Below are 15760 nucleotides of genomic sequence, written 5' to 3'. Positions count from 1 at the left end.
AGGGAATGAAAGTCGCGGTTGTTTGGGGGAGGGAGTCCTCCTTTCCTTGCTCACTTTCTCTCAGTTGAAACCCAAGGAGATGGAGACCTGGCCATGTGCAAACGTTCTATCTCCTTCTCTGGTTTTGTAAACTTGTAGCTTTAGATGTTTATTCTAGTTTTGGGGGATACATCTGTTGTAAAATAACAATTTTTGTAATGTGAAGAGTTTAGGTGAGATTATAACTTTTGTACTGCTTTTATTTTGTTTTGTTTCTTTTCGGTATTCTTTTTTGTGTAATCTTCACAAGCCACGATGTTTGAATAAATTTTAATTTTTTTTTGATATTTTATGCTGTCGGGTTTAAACCTCCAATGTTTCCCCAGCTCTTTACGGGATTACACGCCCTTTTGGAATAAACCCCATAACCCAGGATTTTTCCTCCTTTTCCTGTTTGTTATTTTTTCTTCTTCAATCCTCTTGTACATTGACACTATTTATAAATATATTTATTGCTTGGATGTTGTCTTGTGTGTTCTCGTGTTTTTTTTAAACGCATTGCGGCCAATAGGCTGCCACGAATATCCGATTGCCTGTTGGGAACATTCCATTTGTGGAGCCTCATGAGGCTGCCATTGCGCTCAGACCAGGAAAGCTCTTCATGAGGCAAAGGCAAGGTGGTAGATCTTACACTCAATCCAATATCATTTCTTTTTTGACCCAAAGACCGCTTATTGTAAAAGATTGTTGCCACAACTGTCGACATTTCTGTGAATTTTTGTGCACAATCTCATGTCCCACGCCACATTTGATGATTTTATGGAGCTGTAAATCCAGTGGTCATGTGCTTTTGCCTTGACGCATCCGTACCTGTCGGGTGTTTCGCATTGGGCATGAGAATAATGCATTCGCACCTCGTCTTACCCTCCCACACACCGAATGATCTTTTTTTCCTGACAGTGAATCAAGACTACATACAGTACATGCAGGACAAGGACATGCAAGATTACAGACAATGGACAAGTCAATACTATGCATGGGATTTAGATCTGGGATTGCAGCATCACAAGCTATTTGCTTTGATGGGGATGTTAAAACAGGCTCCATTTCTCTGACATAACAAGAATACATTAAAAAAAATAATTTGTATTTTGACCTTTTTGAAAATCGCAATAATGTGGTTGTTTTCACCAGAGATTCCTGAACCATTTGTTAGGAGCTAGGGACGATCTCTGTTGAAATGTTTTCCATTATCTTGCAGGTTAAATGCACAAGCGTGTCTGTTCAGAAAGCCCATATTGATTGCAGTGATAATTTGGATATGCGTCACGTTTCCATTGCAGATGGTTTTGTTTTGCTTTTGGCTTGTGAAAACATTTCTTCTTACCTGGTCACTGTCGTGGTAACACAGTTAAATACCAGGAAATTTAATGCACAGTAGCTTGTGCATGAGCATCGCCTTCTGCAGTTTCATTTGTGAATGAGACCATTTTGAGCACGATATTGTCTCCCTCAATAAGTACAGAACAGCCGGTGTCAGTTTTGATTTATCTGAGACTTTGCCTGCCCCTCTCCCCTTCTACTTGTCTATCAACATTGAATCTTCTTGCTAGATTCTTCACAGCACACTTTTCTTCAGCGTTTGTATGAAGCTAGTTGGCCCCAGCCCACAGGTCTTGGAAGAAAACAACAATGGCAATGTGATCGTGAGACTATCCTATATATTGTTTCTCTTAACGTCTGCGCGTAATTTGACGTATCTCCTCCGAAACTGCCGGACGGATTGTCGCCACTTTCGGCAAGCGGGTGCTCTGTGGGCTAATGAACAGCATGGGCTGTGTGAGATCGCGCCAGATGGACAGGTTTGGGAATTTTTGGCGATTTTCTAATTTTTACATTCGTTTGCATGGCGATCTGTGACGTCACCGCTGAGAGGCATAATGACGTCATGACATCATCGGTCATTCGCTGACGTCACTACATCTGTCGTCGACAGACCGTCACCGCTGAGAGGCGTAATGCCACTCCGAGAAAACAGTGTCTGCAATGTAAAACCCTCTTCTGCACGCGCTGACTTCCTCAGAAGGTGAATTTGACACAAAAAAGTCACAATAACCATTGTATATAAAGAAATTCGATAAATCACATTGTGAACACTGTGATATATTGACGTCCTAATGAGCCCTCACTTTCGAAACTTCGCGCGGAGCGCGGGTTTGGCTTGTGTCCAATATAATACCACAGTGATAATTTTATTCTTTTATTTTGCGAAGTATGACCTGTTTTGGGTTTAGGGAATTCTGCACTCTGGGTATGTGTCCAGCCCAGCGTCGGTGATCGGCACCAAAAGTGAAAGATGGGCCGAGTACCAGCTCATTCCACAATGACATCGTTGGTGACTCTTTTTGAATTGTGACATCAGAGGTATATTTACTGCATTGTCATAACGCTACAATGTATTGTTAGTTATGTAATTTTACACCATTAATGTCTTTGTTGACTGATTACCTCCACCACCGAAGGTGGGTGGAGGTTATGTTTTTACTCCTGTCTTGTCTGTCTGTTTGTCTGTGAACAGGATCTCTCAAAAACTTGTGGATGGATTCGGACGAAACTTGGACAAGTTGGATGTGAGATAAGAATGAATTGATTAGATTTTGGTGAAGATCCGGATTGGATAATTTGTGTTTTTTAAGTGATCCTTCACCATTGAGAGATGAGACCAAAAACCATATATAGCATGATATTTCAAAAAGTTGACTACTTATGACAAAACTAGATGCATTAATTGGTTAGATGACGAGAACGAGCCGATTCGATTTTCATTCCGGTCCAGATCCGGATTCAGTTCTCGCATGTCGGTGGAATACAAAACGTAAACTGTTCAGCATGGCGGAGGGAGGTATCCGCTCAACTGAGTGCCGTTCTAGTTGGATTTGACATACCATACTCTTTATAGAGTGTCAGTGGCCACTTTATGTGGTGGTCAATACCACCAACGCACTCAAAGTAAACCCAGCAATGGGGCCTGAGGTTGCGTAGTACTAAAAATGACCCTTTTCAGGGCCAAAAACCATTGACCTCAACAATACCAGTGGGTTCCTCACTCCACATCCTCCAACTCAATGTTGAAGGGCTGACATTTCCTAAGTGCGAGATCCTCACCAATATCCTGAAGGGCTACAATGGTGATGAAGCCATACTCTAAGAAACTTGAAGCAAGGATGACAAAAACGCCTCAAAGAAAAAGATTGCAGATTACAACCTCATGGCCTCTGTGAGCACAGCAAAACATGGCCTCACCACTTCCATCAGACAAAGTCTTCGAAACATCAAAACCAGAGACAACAATACGCTATATGCAACAGCAAAGGTAAGCAGTTGCACTGTTGCAAATGTGGATACTGTATCACATGCCCAACTCCAATTTAACCACCCTGCGGTTTGCATCAGGGATTTTAATCGTCATCACATGGAATGGGGATATAGGGAAAATGACCTCTCTCTCTCTCTCTCTCTCTCTCTCTCTCTCTCTCTCTCTCTCTCTCTCTCTCTCTCTCTCTCTTTCTCTCTCTCTCTCTCTCTCTCTCTCTCTCTCTCTGTCTCTCTGTCTCTCTGTCTCTCTGTCTCTCTGTCTCTCTGTCTCTCTGTCTCTCTGTCTCTCTGTCTCTCTGTCTCTCTGTCTCTCTGTGTCTCTGTGTCTCTGTGTCTCTGTGTCTCTGTGTCTCTGTGTCTCTGTGTCTCTGTGTCTGTCTGTCTCTCCCTCTCTCTTCCTCTCCCCCTTTTCTCCTCTCTCCTTTTCTCTCCTTCCCTCCTTCTCTCCTTCCCTCCTTCTCTCCTTCCCTCCTTCTCTCCTTCCCTCCTTCTCTCCTTCCCTCCTTCTCTCCTTCCCTCCTTCTCTCCTTCCCTCCTTCCCTCTGGTGTTGGCATCATGGTTTGGGTGGTGGGCTTCGAATCCTGGAATCCTGAGTTCAAATCCCACTTGGCTGTTGAATTAATACCAGGTGGGGTCGACTCTGCCTGCCATCCTTCCGAGGTTGGCAAAATGAGTACCAGCTTGCTGTTATACTGTGGCGGAGTGGAGACCCGTCCAGGATTGTGTCCAACAGCCAAGGAGACTGCTCAGGCAGCACCATAATGCCTTGTGTTGGCTTAATGGTTGGGGTGGTGGGCTTGGGATCCTCAGGTCCTGAGTTCAAATCCTACTCAGCTGTTGAATTAATACCAGGTGGGGTTAACTCGGCCAGTCATCCTTCCGATGTCAGCAAAATGAGTTCCAGCTTGCTGGTATCCTGTGTCGGAGTGGCGACCCATCCAGGTTGTGCCCAATAGCCAAGGAGACTGCTTCGGCAGCACGAACGCTCTGCATAGAGTATGGTCTCAATCTCCTCCTCCACCTCCCCCTCCTCCTTCTTCTTCCTCTCTCTCTCTCTCTCTCTCTCTCTCTCTCTTCATATCCTGTTCGTTCATTCCCTCATTAGTCTGTCAGATCTACAATGCTGTTGCATTCACCTTGCTCCCATAAAAAAATAATTATGAGGGGCTTCACCAGTATGACTAATCAGTGCAGTCTTCTGTGCAACAGCCCTCACAAAGTAGTTTTGAATCAGTTTGCACGATATCTAAGTTTGGTTGGATTAAACGTCTGCTCGAGATGGAAACTGATTAGCAAAGAACCGAGCCTTACAAATGGGTTAATTTGCCCACATTTTGATGTCCTTGGCATATTTTATTATTACGTGTAATACCCGCTTCCACCAGGTGCCATTACAAAGATATATATTTACCCCATGCATGCAAAGTGCAAAGTGGGGTTAACCCTTTGAGGACCACAAGTATCTTGGAAGTAATTTTTAGATACAAATCCGATTTTATTATTAGTTTTGCTGTCATCATCACGAATATGAATTGAAATTAAAGAGTATTCATGATGAAAAATCTTTTAAAATTTACAACAAAAAGTTATGAAACGATAAATGCTCTTCCACAATGTTAGCAACAATGTTTTCCAATGTACAAACCTGAAGTTATCTAAAATTTCAGGGAAAATATCAGAGATACACCACTTTAAATTTTTGGGACATACGTCTGTCTCCCTTGGTGCTTAAAAGGGGGTAATTGGTTCATTCTGTCTGTCTACAGACATCAGTCTCTGTCGAGGAACTATATAATTTTAGATTTTTAATATAAATCGGACCAGGAATCTGCAACTCAGCTGAACTTTGGCTCTGAATTTGGCAAATTGTATGGAATTTCATCCTGATCGTGCAGATTTAGAGTGAGAATCTTTTTTACTCTGTCTGGCAGCCAAACAAAATTGAAAATCATTCCAAATAGGAAACTTAAGATTTAAAGGGACGTCATAAAGAACACAAATTACAGGCAAAAAGACCTTACGTAATGTTTTGGATAGGGTGGTGTAAAAGACGGTGCATCAATGGTGGTAAACTTAAGTAAAAGTTTTTTTCCCCCTTTATTTACCTTTAAATATTTATTTTATTTAAATTGAATTATATACTTGAATACTGTAGAACACAAATCACCTTATTGGCAATTCCAAAAACCTTCAGTTTTGTTGTGGGTACTTGGACAAAATTTTACATGATTTCAACCAATCTAATTTGCCCAAAGTGCTCTCAGCATTTGGGAAGATCGTGATGCAGACAAAATTGTAGCTCCAAGCCAGCACATTCTCTTCCCTCAGCTCGTCTTCCCTCCGAGCTGAAGGGGCAATAAAGACCTCGAGGTCCATCTCTTTCTGGGTGTGTGTGTGTGTGTGTGTGTGTGTGTGTGTGTGTGTGTGTGTGTGTGTGTGTGTGTGTGTCCGTGGGCCCTGTCTCTAAGTAGAATTGTTTAAGGAATTGCTTGTATATTTGGTACCCTTCTTTTTTCGGATAACTCTGCCCTTACGTGCTCCTCTCGTCCCCCGATTATTGTTAATATATTCCCCTCTTGTTGAATGTACCAGCTCGTTCTTTGTCATTTCTGCCATTGGTTTACCACAGTGCATATTGGGGATTAGGAAGGCCGTTGTTGCCGTAATTGTTCATTTGGACCGACAGGCCTCGGTAACCATCCGCTCGGGTTACACACGGTTCGAGCACGGTAATGGCTCGTTCCGCTCGACGCCCTCCAAGGGTGTGAATTCCCCAGTAGCTTTGCCACGTGGGTACTTAGCTATATTGAAGTTTGGCAATTAACCCCACTCCACATGGTCGAATTATTGGCGATTCATGGTCCTGTAAGGGACCCGTGCCTTTCGGAATTATCCGAGGGTCACAACCTAAATTCCGTGTGTTCGGTGGAGCCGACTCTACTGCCCCCCCTAGCGGTCGTGCTCGCCACCAAGACACGGCCCCACAACAATTGGTGTTCAGGAGTGCGATTCGGCCCCTCTGCCTCTGAAGAGAAATTCACGGGATTCAGATCAGGGGTGGAGGGAGCAAACCCCCCTCCCCCCCCCGTTTCCCCCAAATTGCGAGCGAGTAAAATGTATTTCTTATACACAACATGGCAAGCCAAGATGAGTTGGAACAGGTGCGTATAGATGTAGTGTTAAAGGAATCCATGGTCCAGGACAACGCCATGCAGGTTGACCATCCCCCGCAACCGGACCCAGAGGTCGAAGTGGGGGCGGCGGCACAAGAGCGCCCCCTCCGTCAAATTTCCCCCCCAGTCCCCAGCGAAACCGCGACCGACCGAGGCGAATCGGCTTCGTCAGGGACGTTTGACATGAACCGGTTGGGGGAAATGTTAATGGGAATGACGAAAGAAAATGCGTGCAAAATGCAAGCGATGAGAAGCAAAATGGACGCAAATGCGCAAGAAATGAAGGCTAATGTGCTCAAAATGGATGAGGTCAGGGGTGATATGCAATGCATGGGGTTGAGCCTGCAGGAGGGCGTCAGAGGCATAATGGCGCCTGCACGTGGGGGAACGACCGAACCGAGGAGTGTGGAGGTTTGTCGGTCCGCGATGGAGACGGGTAAGGTCGAGTATCAAACATCCCGCGTTTTGGAAGAGACCGTCGCGTGGACGGTTAAAAGGTAGACGGCGAGTGTTGTGTGAATTTGGAACGGACGGGTCCCCATGCGAGCGAGTGTGTGAAGCTCCACGTGCTGCGCGCCACGTGTTCTGTTCACAGAATGCGCGGAGCGGGTCCCTGGGACGATACGCTCGTGCTGGTCTGCACGGGAAACCGCGCAGGTTCAGTGTGCGAGTGATGTCACTGGGGACCTGGAGGCACGAGTTACGTGCGAGCGGCGCACGTTTGCTCGCATGGCGGACCCCTCGGACGTGAGCGCTGATTGCGATGCGCAGGGCGACGACAACGCCTCGTTTATCGGCCATCGGAGGGGACGTTATTATCGCCCATAGGAAGGGATGAGCGAGTCGCAGACTGCCGCCTTGGCGGTGCAAGGAAAAAAAAAAGCCTCGCTCCAAGTACACGGCCCCGCAGGATGTGGTAAACCTCCTGTTTGGGCATAGGAGCATTAGTTAGTGGGAAAGGTTTAGCGATAGATAGACCGGCCTCATGGGGGCATGAGCCATCCTCCATGGGGCCCATGGACTAGTTAGTGGGAAAGTGGATTTAGATTTAGAAAGGAAAGTGGATTTTGGGAGACATGGACTGTAGTGGGGACGTAGCTTCCCTACGTAGATTAAATGGAACGTGCACTAGTTTAAGGGACAACGAGGGAGCACGAGATAGTTAGGGGAACATAGGTAGAGTGTGGTGTGAATTGAAAAGTGAAAAATGTGTGATGAATGTGGGATGGCGGGCAAAAGTGTATGAATGGAGTGAATGTGGAATGCATGGTGCGAATGACTGAGTGGGGGGAGGAGTGAATCCCGCCCAAATGACCCCGGGGTCAGTGTAATGTTAGTTAGTGGGTTAGTTAAATTTATCAAAAGGAGGTCGTTCTGTGTTGGTGGTGTATGAAGGCACGAAACCCATTTGGAGGGGTGCAAGAGTTCATTGACTGGCTGGGAGCGTGGTTGTCGAAAGGTAAGTATTGAGTGGAGGACACCCCGGGCACAGGACTAGTCGGCCAGAGTAGGCAAAGGGTCCAAGGGACCGGGATCGTGTCGTGGGCACGGGCGACCCGCGGAACGGGACCCGGAGCACCAAAATGCCACGTGGGCATCGGAGGGTGGCAATGCCAGGAAGGGCAACCCCCCGCGTTCATCGGGAGCTGGTAGGCTCGGAGACAGCCTCAGGGCCCGGGGGTGCCGTAGTTAGAGTCAGGCAGGAAGGAAATTTCTGCCAAGTGAGCCACGCTGCCCAGCCATGAAATTGCGCAAGGGCATGAGTGAATATTTGAGGGCCAGGCCCAAATTAATAATGGACACCAACACAGGCGACAGGAACCATGGTTTCTGGAACCAATAGTTTAAAGTGACAGGCGTTTTGAAAAGCCCTGGGGTAGTTTAAAGTTAATAAATGCTAGGATAGTTCGGAAATGTACCCCTTCGCACCATCCATCCCTTCGCTCTCCGTAGGCCGCTGGACCCACCTTGGTAAGATGGCTGAATTATGAGGAGGTTATTCTGAGGCTTCGTTGGGCTTCATATGCCGGCCTGTTGCGTTGTATTTGCTGGTCCCCATTTGCCATGCCTCATTTGCCTGCTTTTACCTTGACCCCATGCCTGCTACCCTTTTTGAATTGCCCTTGTGTTCACCATCCGTCCATGTGCGCCAGGACCATCGCTAGTGTTTGCAAGGACTGCCATGCAGGCAGCCACACCATGACGATTGCATTGTGCAGCCCGTGCGCCCATCTCTGTTTTGCACCAATGACTTTGAGTGTGACTTTTTCTTCCACAGATCAAAGGTCCTGGGCCATGGTTAGTGTAAATATTAGTTAAGATTGTAAATCAGTTTTGTAACCCACCTGTATGTTTGTCTTAGCGCCGGCAATTTTAGTTAAGTCGTCTGTATGAGTCTGTTAGTTTAGTTTCGTAGCGCACTAGGTTATTTATTTTTGGGACACGTATAAAAATATCGCACTCAGGGATCGGCAGGTAAATCGTACTTGGGGAAAGCTTACACATGCTGGTCACACGAGAATTCAACGACTCGGGACGAGTCTGTTAAAAGGGGAGGGGTAGTGTTACGAATTTGGAAGCTTACTGCACTCAACATTCAGGTCCTTATAGAACAGTTATATCAGTGAGTGTTTCGAGTTAGGGCCCCATCCCTTGTTTAGTGGGTAATTAAGTGTACATGCGCTACGAAGTTATTTTATTGATAGGATTTAACACCTTGATGTGCACCTAGTCACTGGGCTGGATGTCGTGGTGTTCTTCCGCAGCCGGTCTGGTCGCGCTTGTTTGACGTGCGAGTCAAATTCTTTGACAACCTTTGTAAGAGCAGCACAGAAGTTGATCATTGTCCTCTCCCCATGTATGTCTTTTTTTCAGGGTTAATGGGGCGGCTACCGGCACACGCATCGGTCGCCCCATCAGTTTTTTTTATGTGGGGACAATCCGCCACGCCAGCTTGTTTACCATTTGAGAATGAGCTTAACATTTTACTCACATTATGGTGTTGACAATACATACAGCTTCTACAAAAAATTCTGCCACAGCTGTAAATCTTGGAGCGTGCCATGTCCGTAGCACCTCCTTCTGCATCCCCCATTTGCTCGTGTGGCCACTTCCATGAGCCAAACGAGCAGACCATGGCAAAAATGCATTTGGGGCAACCACCTTACCCTTTGAGACCCAAAATTTTGTTTCCATGTTATAGCAGCAACCTGTTTTGTCCCACTTGGCTCTTTCACTTTCCTCAGTTGCCTCCTGTAGTGCTGCAATGTTGTCAGTATTCAGCGCCCTTTCCTAATTTTTCCTCTTTTGAGAGCATGTTTGCTCCCTTTCAAAAGAGGTGTATGATCGGTTGGACATGGGCTCATTGTTACGATAAACATTGAATGTTGATCAATAGACCTGACTTGAAACAATCACCTCCACAAGGCCGAAGGAACTCTGACATGAAATGCATCAACTTTCATCCAAGAGGCGGAACGTACATTGATGCTTCGTCTGTTTGCGATCATAGCAGTATGAGCAATGATGTCCATTTTTATATTATGTATGCAATTTTTGTTTTCACATCATACCATCTCCTTCACCACATGCATGCGCTCATGTGCACCCACCGAAGCTCACCTGAACAAGGCTTACCCAAAATGTGAAAGGAACCAATTTTGATCAATGACTCGTGTCCCATCGAAGCCCTGCACCAAAAACTCAAGAGACACGCATATGGTCTGCTGCCAAACCCCCGACCACACTCCACTTGCACACCCGTTCCTGAAATGCCCTTTGCGGTTTCAGCTCTTATCAAGCGAAGCAAATACATATTTTCGCACACCTCTCTCTGGCCGCAACATATTAGGCCATCAGCCGTAACTTGTATCGTGCAGTTTTGTCCCACCTATCGGGGGGGGGGGGGATAGATAAATCCTGAACAGAATTATTATTTATGATGAATACATTCTCAATCCACAAGATCTCCACTCAAAATCCTGCATTTATTGCGTATTTCCGTCATGAAAATCGCCCTTTTGTTTCGCCCGCTCAGCTGTTTGTTCTTGGAACCAGCGCTAATTGATGGTCATGTGACCACTGAGCAGTGAGCGTATTTCCCGAAAACAAATTAATTATTCAAGATGGCTGCGCCCGTGAAGCGGTGTGTTTAACATTTTCGTTGTTTTCATCGTCAAAATGTTCGGTTTTGAACCTTGCGAGTGCATAATTCATCAGCCAAATGTAGAAAATGACGGTGCCCTGCCGTTTTCGGTGGCGAGGTGGGAAAAATGTTTCGAGCCATGTTGCCCTGGTTCTTTTCCTATGACCGGGTAAATTATGCCAGGTATCTTCCTGTCTACTGGATTGAGATGGTGGATCTTCAGAGGACACACCCTGCATGTCACCAGGAAATGCTCGTCACGGAGCAGTGGACCGTACAGCGTCAATATCGCCACCCATTCTCATCAATTGCTTGTGATCAGGCAATAGAACAAATGTGTAATCATGACTCGAAGACCAGTGGAGGATTGACTGGGATAACCCTCAAACCAGGTGCCATACAGAGATGGATACTGGCGCAGCCCGAGCGTGCTGCAATTGCAAGGCAATGCGAGGTTATGGCGGGTATGTCGCCTGACTGCACCAAGAGGAAGGGGTTGTACGAGTCGCAAGTGAGGAAAGATGATCAGGATGTCCAGCCAATCATCACTACGATTGGGAGTATGATCAACCCATTCGAGGTTGAGTCTGATCAACTGGTTTGTTTAAGTTCTGGGGTCATAGCTAACGATCGTGTCAAACATGATCTCCTGTCTGCTTATCAGACTGGCGAGGAATCTCTGAGCCGATATATTAACGACTGTTTGACTGTGAGAGATGAAAGTCTGGACGGAGTGGATGGATTGGGTGAGCAGACTGCACCCAACCATAAGATGAAGCCTCATTCTGATATGTTCTCTCCACTGACCCCATACTTCTCAAAACTGAGAACCTTTGCCGATCAAAGTATCTCAAAATCTTCCAAAACAACCAGTGGTTAAGAAGTCATTGTGAAAAATGAGAGAAATGTATTCTCGCTTCTTGCCATCGGTCAGTCTCAGAGTATCAATCTCCGTGACATTCTGACTCATTCCCTGGCACCCGTCTCACTACCTCTTTCCAGTGCTGACGGTTCCTTGACAAAAAATGTTAAGTCAAAGCTCCTGACAATGGTCGAGGAAAAGTGCATTGACGACCTGAAGAGTGGCATCCCTGACCACGCAGCGATCATTGTTGATGCGGATCCCCTGATTCGGTCCATTAAGCCTATCCCAGCTACTTTTGGAGGGTTGGCTGATGCCATTTTCTCTGCCTGAACAAAATTTGCCAAGAACACGAATTGTGCTCACCTAGATATTGTTGTCGATCGCTACCCTGATATAAGCGTAAAAAATGAGGAAAGGGATAGGAGAGCGGTCAGTGGCAGCCAAACAATACATATTTATGGTAAAGACCAAAAACATCGAAGCAATGCTCAAAATTCATGTCAAGCGGTCAGAATAAAGAATTTACTTGATGCTTTCCTCGTGTCGGTATGGAAGGACATCGACTTGCGCGCCTACTTCGAAAGGGATGTTGATGTGTACATTACACATGGAGAGTACTGTCACGTTCTGAGGACTAGGAATGCCATCACAACCATTTGCTCTGTTGATGAGTTGTCATGTGACCATGAGGAAGCAGACACGCAGCTTCTTCTCCACGCGCAACACGCTAGTGCAACATTTGAAGATGTTGTCATCGTGAGCTGCGACTCGGATGTGGGCATAATTTCCCTTTGTCTTCAACAAAATCTGTCCTGCAATACATTCTTCATGACTGGCAATGAGGTGTTTGAGACATCACGCATTATGGATTTGCAGAAGATGACCTGTTGTCTTAGAGCTGATGTATGCAAGGCACTAATAGGTTCACACGCATTCACGGGATGTGATTCCACCAGCGCTTTCTATGGAAAAGGCAAGCAGAAAGCGTTCACTATTATGTTTGATCGTGACGACTACACACAGTCTTTCATTGAACTGGGACAAGGTTTCGATCTCGATGAAGTTTGCCTCAAATCCCTGGAATCCTTCGTATGCCATCTTTACGGGCAGCCAAAACTAGATGACGTCAATGAGGCACAATACAAAATGCATTGCGTCTCCTCAACATCTGGTGTATCCATTGTCACATGCCGAGTGAGTGTATCGGGATTCCTTCTTACTTAAAATAAAAGTTTTTATATCGGTTTTAATCTGTATTAACTTATCTTTTTTTTTTTGTATACCTTGGTCGAGGCTCGTATGAGAGCTAACACACAACTCACAGCAAGGAGGCATGAGACAAGAGGGGCGGGAGTGGAAGGGACAAAACAGTGGTGAACAGACACATTAGGTGAACTGTGGAAAGGAGAGGGATGGGGATGGGACGGGGAACATGGCGAAGAGAAGATGGACATTACAGGGACTTTCAGGAAGGAAAGCAGGGGAATTGAAGGAAGTGGGCTTGGGTGGATTATCGGGGGTAGAAAAGATCGAGGATTTGGATGGGGGAAGATAAGAGGTGGTGGTGAACAGCTGTTTTGAAAGCCTGGAGGGAAGAATGGGAAAGAATAGAGTGAGGAAGTTTATTCCAAAGGCGGGAAAAAAGAGGAATGAAAGAGTGAAGATGAGCAGTGATTTTGGTAGTTTTACCAGAAGGGGGTTGTTGGCGGACCTTGAGCGCCCTGCGGAAATGTGGTGGGGACAAATCGCAGAGAGAGCAGGGGGGGCAAGGCTGGAGAGGAGTCGGTAGAAGACAGAAAGACCACCGACCAACCTGCGGTGATTGAGTGAGAGGCCCAAAGACTCAGCTTCATTGCGGGAGATGCCGATGATCCTAAATGCCCTGGTTTCGACAGCGTGAAGCCGAGAAAGGTGGGAGGCAGGAGCACCAGCCCAGAGGGGAGAGCAGTACTCCATTAGGCTACGGACAAAAGCTTTGTAAGTGGTCAGGAGCTCAAGAGGGCTGAGGAAGGACTTTGCACGACGGAGGATTCCCAGTCGGCGACTGGCTTTTGAGGCGAGGTTGGAAATGTGACTTTCCCAGGAAAGGTCATGGCAGATAGTGAGACTTAGAAGCTTGAAAGAAAAGACTTCTTCCAGAGGATTGTTGAGAAAGTGGATGGGGGGGTTTTCTAAACGGTCCTTTCGAAGAGACATAGTGAGAGTGTGAGATTTATCTGGATTGAAAGACATGTTCCACGTGTTGGACCAGTTTGTGATTTTATCCAGATCTGCAGTGAGCGAAGAAGCTGCTGCTTGCCGGTCTGAGGGATGACCGATGGTACGGCAGAGGGTGGAGTCGTCGGCAAAGAGAAATAGAGGATTTTCCAGAGAGTCCGAGAGATCATTGATGAAAACCAGAAAAAGAACAGGGCCCAGAACGCTACCTTGAGGAACTCCAGCCTGCACAGGAAGAGGGGATGAAAGAACTCCATTTAGGGCCACACGTTGACTGCGACAGGAGAGGAAGTCTGCGAGCCATGAGTGGAGATGGCCTTGAATACCATGGGAAGAGAGTTTGGTGAGTAGTGCAGGGTGCCAGACTGTGTCAAAAGCACGTGATATGTCAAGGGATACGGCTCGGATTTCCTGTCTGGCATTGAGGACCTCCATCCATTGATGGGAGAGCAGAAGCAGCATATCCAGGGTAGAGTGACCTGGTCTGAAACCAAATTGATGATTGGAAATCAAGCCATTGGAGAAGAGGAAGGATTTCATGTCTGAAGCGATGATGGATTCCATAACCTTGCTGATGATTGGGAGAAGGCTGATTGGTCTGTAGTTACAGGGATCTGTTTTTGCACCTTTTTTTATGCAGGGCAGTGATGTTAGCAGATTTCCAAGCAGATGGCAGATGACCTTGAGCAAATGAGAGGGTGAATAGAACAGAGAGAGGGTGAGCAAGAGCAGAAGAGCAGGCTTTGAGGACACGTGGGCTGATGCCGTCTGGACCGGTTGCAGAATCTGACTCGAGGTTTGAAAGCAAGCTCTCCACCTTGTCAGGAGAAAAGGATACAGAGTCCAGGGACAGTTGGGTGCGACTGGGTAAAGTGTGTTCTTTCTTATGTGTTCTTTCTGTTGTACTACCATTGCGTATTACCTAGTTTTGAGTGCTCGTGATGTCAAAGGCAATTATGAACGAAAATTTTTGTCCACAATATACCAGAAAAATGATCCATTTTAAGTAATTTCGCCATTTTTGGAAGACCCCCCTAGACGAAATCAGATGCAGCAGCCTTCAGAACTCTCCGTAATGCGTTCAGAATACAGATGATAACAAGTCTAGGCAGTTTGGTGAGTGTGCGCATTTCAGAACAGTAGATATCGACGTCCAAGCTTGGTTCTCAGACGCGTCAAACCGACCCATTTTAACCAATTTCGCCTTTTTTGGAAGACTCCCAAGAATAAATTAGATGAAGCAGCCTTCAGAACTCTTTGTAATGCGTTCACAATACAGATGCCAACTACTCGAGGCAGTTTGGAGTATGTGTGCATTTCAGATCATTAGATATGGACTTCTAAAGTTGGTTCCCAGACACTTCAAACCGACACATTTTAACGAAATCGCCATGTTTGGAAGATCCCCTCGAAGAAACCAGGTGCAGCAGTTTGGAGAACTCTCTGGAATACGTTCACTATACCAATGATAACGTGTTCTGAAAATTTTAGGCATGAGTGATGTCAATGTCTGTGGATATTGGCAGCTGAATTTGCCTTCAGACACCAAAATGACCGTTTGGGCTCGAATTACCCTAATTTCGAATGGCTAGAAGAAAAAAAAAACTGCAGGAATCTCCATGGAGAACTTTGGCCCCTCATTTTATAAGGTTAATAGCTATCAGAATCCGCTAAAACCAAGTGTCCCCCCGATCAGTGGAACGAAACTCGTGTTCTAGCCCCTTTTCCAGTTATGGCTGATGGCGTAAAAACCTATATGCCAAGAAAACTTATAGAAAACCAAGACGCCAAGATCTTGTGAAAAAAGCCAAGGTGTGGTCACACTGATGCAGAGGTCCAAAGTTTTTCCTTTTTTCCAACATAGCTGCCACACCACATGATCTATGACATCAAAACATTCTACATGAGTCGTCACTCCTTTGGTGAAAATTTCGTGTCGATCTGATGAGCGGTTGCAGAGAAAAACCCATATTCACGTTCTGTGCGGACAGACAGACAAACATGAA

The 15760-nt window shown here is 46.1% G+C and overlaps 1 protein-coding gene across 1 annotated transcript in view; it reads left to right on the top strand.

Moving 5' to 3' along the window:
* Positions 1-2275: 2275 nt before the first annotated feature.
* Positions 2276-15760, top strand: part of CCDC80 (coiled-coil domain containing 80) — a 183117-nt gene continuing 169632 nt past the window's right edge. The window contains exon 1 of the mRNA XM_085896799.1: positions 2276-2403. The gene's annotated coding sequence lies outside the window, so the exon portion shown is untranslated. The remainder of the gene's footprint in view (positions 2404-15760) is intronic.

This window comes from Eptatretus burgeri, chromosome 10 (assembly GCF_056783735.1).
Source record: "Eptatretus burgeri isolate ZD-2024b chromosome 10, Ebu_testis_v1, whole genome shotgun sequence".
NCBI classification, from domain to species: Eukaryota; Metazoa; Chordata; class Myxini; order Myxiniformes; family Myxinidae; genus Eptatretus; species Eptatretus burgeri.
The sequence above is the reverse complement of the archived record's forward strand: the minus strand, read 5'-3'. Positions and strand labels throughout refer to the sequence as shown.